The following is a 6,511-nucleotide window of genomic DNA, read 5'->3' as shown; positions in this document are numbered from 1 at the left end:
AGTTCATTCTACAACTTTTATTCCAAGTCAAAATTACCAATTGACAACAATTCTTTTTTTCTTTTATCCTTTGATTTTTTAAAATATAAATTTATTTATTTTAATTGGAGGTTAATTACTTTACAATATTGTATTGGTTTTACCATACATCAACATGAATCCGCCATGGGTATTTGATTTTTTTCTTTAAAGAAGGATACATTTTAAAAACAGTAGGGTCTAGATCTTTCTTTACTCTCTTACTGAGATTAAGTTATGACATTTGTTGTCACACAATATTCAAAATCCAAACTGATGCTCTTCATCATTATAAGGAAATGGTGCATATTCTAATGAAGTGTATTATAATTTTAAGGGTTTCTCAGGTGACTCAGTAGTAAAGAATCCACCTGCCAATGCACGGGATAAAAGAGACTCCAGTTCAATCCCTATGTCAGGAAGATCCCCTGGAGGAGGAAATGGCAACCCACTCCAGTAATCTTGCTTAGAAAATCCCATGGACAGAGAGACCTGGCAGCTACAGTCCATAGGGTCACAAAGAATCAGACATGACTGAGCATGACCTGTTTAAAATTTTAAGCAGTTACATTAGAATAACTACAGACTGAGTTGTTTAATTAATAAGATTTCATTTATAAAATGATCCTGTAAAAGCTCAGAAGATTAAAAAGTTGTATACTCAAAACATGTAAAATTTATATATTCTGAAAGAAAAACAATTGTACTGAGAATAATATTTTTGAAGATAACTTTGTTGAGATGTTCCAATTTCTAATTAACATTTATTTACCCAAAATCTCTTGTTTGGGAATTGCCCATGGGGTAGCAGTAGGCTTCAACACTAATATTTTAAGTTATGCATATTCATAATGAACTTATATTTTAATATTATAGCAAAAATTCTTAGAGCTTCTATATTGAAAGATCAGGTTACAATTCCCACTAAAGTAAAATCAAGGTTGTGCTTTATTTTTATTCTGAAGAATAATTTGTTCCTTATTTATGAGCTGGATATACCTGCTAACCTCTCTCTAAAATAACAGAAATAGAAATATTCTCTTAGTAATGTTGCTTGGTACTTGTCAGGAATAAAAATAGGAAAATAGAAATCTGGCTTCACAAACTAACTCTTACCCAAAAAGAAGGGAAATAGTCAAGCACCTAGTTAATACGTTTTACTACAAATGTCTACTGGAAACAACTATGAAAGCTACACAAAATATATTGAAGTATGTCTGAAGAAATCAAGGAGATAGGATTTATGAAGAAATTACAAATTACAAAAGAAATCTGTGAGAAGAGGAGGGATACACAGGTGAAGTATTGAAGATATGTCTATTCATGAAAACATAGTTGAAAAATGAAGGATTAAATGCAACTAAATATATTGGAGCTATGGTTATTTATGTACTTAGGAACATTGGATATGGTGAATTTAAATAAATCAATATTCACAGGGAATAAAGGCTAATTGTAACTCATCCTAACCTCTCAGTGAATTAAATTAACCTGGTATTGCTAGTGCTCATTGCCTAGTAATCTCCCGGAATTCAGTGAAATACCTTTTGGAGAAAGATAATGTCACACAGAGTCTCAAATTATCCCTAGTATTTTCACAATATCTAGTGTAGGTGTAAAAAGTTATCAAATGTATCTTGGGATAGCATTTTGTGATAAAAGCAAGAGAAATAAGAGATAGTAAGGAAAGATAATGGAGAGAAATCAGGTGATATCAATGTCACAAATTTGTTTAAGTTAATTAAGCCTGATATATCTAAGGAATTAGAAGGTAATATTAGCAATTTTGGCAGTAGACTAGTAACTGTACAAACATACAAATAAACTTAAAAAAGAGTACCTAATATATGAATATATCAATGAATCAGATAGTGCTAAATCTATTATTACACTGCAATATATAATCAATCCTCTCTATTCATGGATTCCAAACTTGCAAATTCACTTACTTGATAAAATATTTTTGTAACTCCAAAGTCAACATATGTGGTGTTTTCATGGTCATTCACTGACATAAACATGTGGATAACCACGGCGATTTTGAGTCATATATGTATATATTCCCAAATAGATAAAATAAGGCAGCACTCTGCTTTCTTGGATTAGAGTTCAAACTCTTACTTCTTGACTTCCATACAGACTTCTCAGGAGACAGATAAGATGGTCTGGTATTCCCGTCTCTTTAAGAGCTTTCCACAGTTTATTATGCTACACACAGTTAAAGGCTTCAGCATAGTCGATGAAACAGAGGTAGATTTTTTGTTTTTAATTCCCTAGCTTTCTCTATGATCCAGAAAATATTGACAATTTGATCTCTTGTTCCTTTTCCCTTTCTAAACACACATTGGACATCTGGAAGTTTTGGGTTCACATAATGCTGAAGGTTTAGCATGCAAGATTTTAAGCATGACCTTGTTAGCATGGGAGATGAATGCAATCGTTCAATGGTTAGCACATTCTTTAGTACTACCCTTCTTGTGAATTGGGATGAAGATCAATCTTTCTGAGTCCTGTGGCCACTGCTGGGTCTTCCAGATTTGCTGACATAGAATGCAACACCTTCATGGCATCATCCTTTAGGGTTTTTGAATAGTTCTACTGGAATTCCATCACATCCACTAGCTTTATTAAGAGTAGTGCTTCCTAAGACTCACTTGACTTTGCTCTCTAGAATGTCTGGTTCTGGGTGGCTGACCACACCATTGTAGTCATCTGGATCATCTCGATCTTTTTTATACAGTTCTTGCATGTATTCTTTCCATATCTTCTTGATCTCTTCAGTATCTATTAGGTCTCTACTGTTTATGTCCTTTATTGTGCCTACCTTTGGGCAAAATGTTCCCTTGATACCTCCAATTTGCCCAAATGTGTCTCTAGTCTTTTCCCTTCTTTGCTTTCATTTTTTTAAAAAATAATTTGTGTATTTTAATTGGAGGCTAATTACTTTACATTATTGTAGTGGCTTTTGCCATACATTGACATGAATCAGCCATGGATGTACATGTGTTTCCCAATCCTGAACCCCCCTCCCACCTCCCTTCCCATCCCATTCCTCAGAGTCATCCCAGTGCACCAGCCCTGAGCACCCTGTCTCATGCATCTGTCTCATTTATTTTTATATGTCATTCATTGATGAAGACCTTCTTGTCTTCTTGTCTCCTTGCAGTTCTTTGGAATTATGCATTTAGTTGGATATTCCTTTCCCTTTCTCCCTTGCTTTTGGCTTCTCGTCTTTCTTTAGCTATTTTAAGACCTCCTCAGATAACCATGTTGCCTTCTTGCTTTTCTTTTTCTTTGGGATGACTTTGTTCACTGTCTCCTGCACAATATTATGGACCTCCCTCCATAGTTCTTTAGGCACACTTTTTACAAGTTCTAATCCCTTGAAAATATTCATTGCCTTCACTACACATTCATAATGGATAAGTTGTCCCTGGACAGCCTAATGGTTTTCCCCACTTTCTTTAGTTTAAGCCTGAATTTTGCTATAAGAAGCTGATGATCTGAGTCACAGTCAGCTCTCAGTCTTGTTTTTGCTGACTGTATACAGCTTCTCTGTCTTGAGCTACAAAGAATACAATTTATTTTGGTATTGGCCATTTGGTTGTGTCTACGTGTAGATTTGTCTCTTGAAAACGTGTATTTAGTATTATTAATGCATTCTCTTGGAAGAATTCAGTTAACCTTTGCTCTGCTTCATTTTATTCTCCAAGGCCAAACTTGCCTATTACTCCAGGTAGCTCTTGATTTCCTACTTTTGAATTCTAATCCCCAATGATGAATGGAACATCTTTTTTTTTTTTTTTTTGGTGCTAGTTCTAGGAAGTCCTCTAAGTCTTCATAAAACTGATCAACTTTAGCTTCTTCGGCCTTGGTTGTTCAGTTCAGTCACTCAGTCGTGTCCAACTCTTTGCGACCCCGTGAATCTCAGGATGCCAGGCCTCCCTGTCCATCACCAGCTCCCAGAGTTCACTCAGATTCACATCCATCGAGTCAGTGATGTCATCCAGCCATCTCATCCTTTGTCGTCCCCTTCTCCTCCTGCCCCCAATCCCTCCCAGCATCAAAGTCTTTTTCAATGAGTCAACAACTCTTCGCATGATGTGGCCAAAGTACTGGAGTTTCAGCTTTAGCATCATTCCTTCCAAAGAACACCCAGGGCTGATCTCCTTCAGAATGGACTGGTTGGATTTGTTTGCAATCCAAGGGACTCTCAAGAGTCTTCTCCAACACCATAGTTCAAAAGCATCAATTCTTTGGTGCTCAGCCTTCTTCACAGTCCAATTCTCACATCCATACATGACCACAGGAAAAACCATAGCCTTGACTAGACGGACCTTAGTCAGCAAAGTAACATCTCTGCTTTTGAATATTCTATCTAGGTTGGTCATAACTTTTTTCCAAGGAGTAAGCGTCTTTTAATCTCATGGCTGCAGTCACCATCTGCAGCGATTTTGGGGCCCCTCAAAATAAAGTCTGACACTGTTTCCACTGTTTCCCATCTATTTCCCATGAAGTGATGGGACCGGATGCCATGATCTTCGTTTTCTGAATGTTGAGCTTTAAGCCAACTTTTTCGCTCTCCTCTTTCACTTTCATCAAGAGGCTTTTTAGTTCCTCTTCACTTTCTGCCAGAAGGGTAGTGTCATCTGCATATCTGAGGCTATTGATATTTCTCCCGGCAATCTTGATTTCAGCTTGTGTTTCTTCCAGTCCAGCGTTTCTCATGATGTACTCTGCATAGAAGTTAAATAAGCAGGGTGACAATATACAGTCTTGAAGTACTCCTTTTCCTATTTGGAACCAATCTGTTGTTCCATGTCCAGTTCTAACTGTTGCTTCCTGACCTGCATACAGATTTCTCAAGGCATATATATGGATTATTGTGATGCTGAATGGCTTTCCTTGGTAAATGAACTGAGATAATTCTGTCATTTTTGAGTCTGCAGCCAAGTACTGCATTTCAGACTCTCTTGTTGATTATACGGGCTACTCCAATTGTTCTATAGGATTCTTGCTCGCAGTAGTAGATACTACTCATTCTTAAAATGTTAATGTTTCTTCTTGCCATCTTCTGCTTGACCATGTTCAATTTACCTTGATTCATGGACTTAACATGCCAAATTTCTATACAATATTGTTCTTTGCAGCATTGGATTTTACTTTCACCTCCAGACACATCCACAACTGAGTTCATTTCCACTTTAGCCCAGCTGCTTCATACTTTCTGAGGCTATTAGTAGTTATCCTCCACTCTTCCTCAATAACATATTGGACACCTTCAGACTTGGGAGACTAATCTTTTGGTGTCATATCTTTTTGTACTTTTATACAGTTCATGAGGTTCTCACAAGTATACTGGGGTGGTTTGTCATTCCTTCCTGCAGTGGCTCACATTTTATAGATCTCTCCGCTATGACCTGTCTATCTTGGGTGGCCCTACTTAGCATGGCTCACAGCTTCATTGAGTTGCACAAACCACTTTGCCATGACAAGGCAGTGATCCATGAAGGGGATCACTAATAACACAGTCTTAGTTGCACTATAATCTTCTTTGGAGTTACTAAATTCAGCCAGTTAAGATGTCTATACCACCCAAAGTGATCTATAGTTTCAATACAATATCTATCAAATTTTCAATGGCATTTTTTTAACAAAAATAGGGAAAAAAAAGTCATCCTATAATTTATATGAAATTACAATATCCAAAACCATCTTGTGAAAGAAAAACATATCTGGAGTCTTCATACTGCCTTATATCCAAATATTTTAACAAATTTGAAGCAATAAACCAATGTGGTATTGGCATTGACTGACATAGACAAATGGAAGAGAATAAGGAATCCTAGAAATAAATTTTCACATATATAGCCAAATTATCTTCAGCATGACATTTCTTATGACATCATGTGCATTTCGTAGAGTGTATCACCATTCTAGTGAATACAGTAATTCTGATGGTCAAATAAGTATCAGCAGTACTATATACTGCATTTATCCCTTTGAGAGTCACACTATTTATGCAAGGCTCTAAGAATTCCTACAACAAAGAAACATCACTGAAACACCCTTTCCACAAACACATAGTTTGAATTATTTCTCTAAAACACATGCTTGCTTCACTAGAGAAGTAAAAAGAAAAGACTGTGTAAAGAAATAACTGATAAGTCGGTAAAGAATCCATCTGCAATTCAGGAGACCCTAGTTCGTTTCTTGGGTAGGGAAGATCTGCTGGAGAAATTTATTCTTGGATTTCCCTTGTGGCTCAGCTGGTAGAGAATCTGCCCACAACGCAGCAAACCTGGTTTCAATCCCTGGGTTGGGAGGATCATCCGGAGAAGGGAAAGGCTACCTACTCCAGTATTCTGGCCTGGAGAATTCCATCAACTGCATAGTCCATGGGGTTGCAGAGAGTAGGATACAACTGAGTGACTTTCACTTTCACTTTCAAAGCAGCCTGACTAAAATGCTAAAATGTTTAAAGTTGAAATTT

This window comes from Oryx dammah, unplaced genomic scaffold (genome assembly GCF_014754425.2).
Source record: "Oryx dammah isolate SB20612 unplaced genomic scaffold, SCBI_Odam_1.1 HiC_scaffold_24, whole genome shotgun sequence".
In the NCBI taxonomy this organism is placed as follows: domain Eukaryota; kingdom Metazoa; phylum Chordata; class Mammalia; order Artiodactyla; family Bovidae; genus Oryx; species Oryx dammah.
This window is presented reverse-complemented; position numbering follows the sequence as displayed.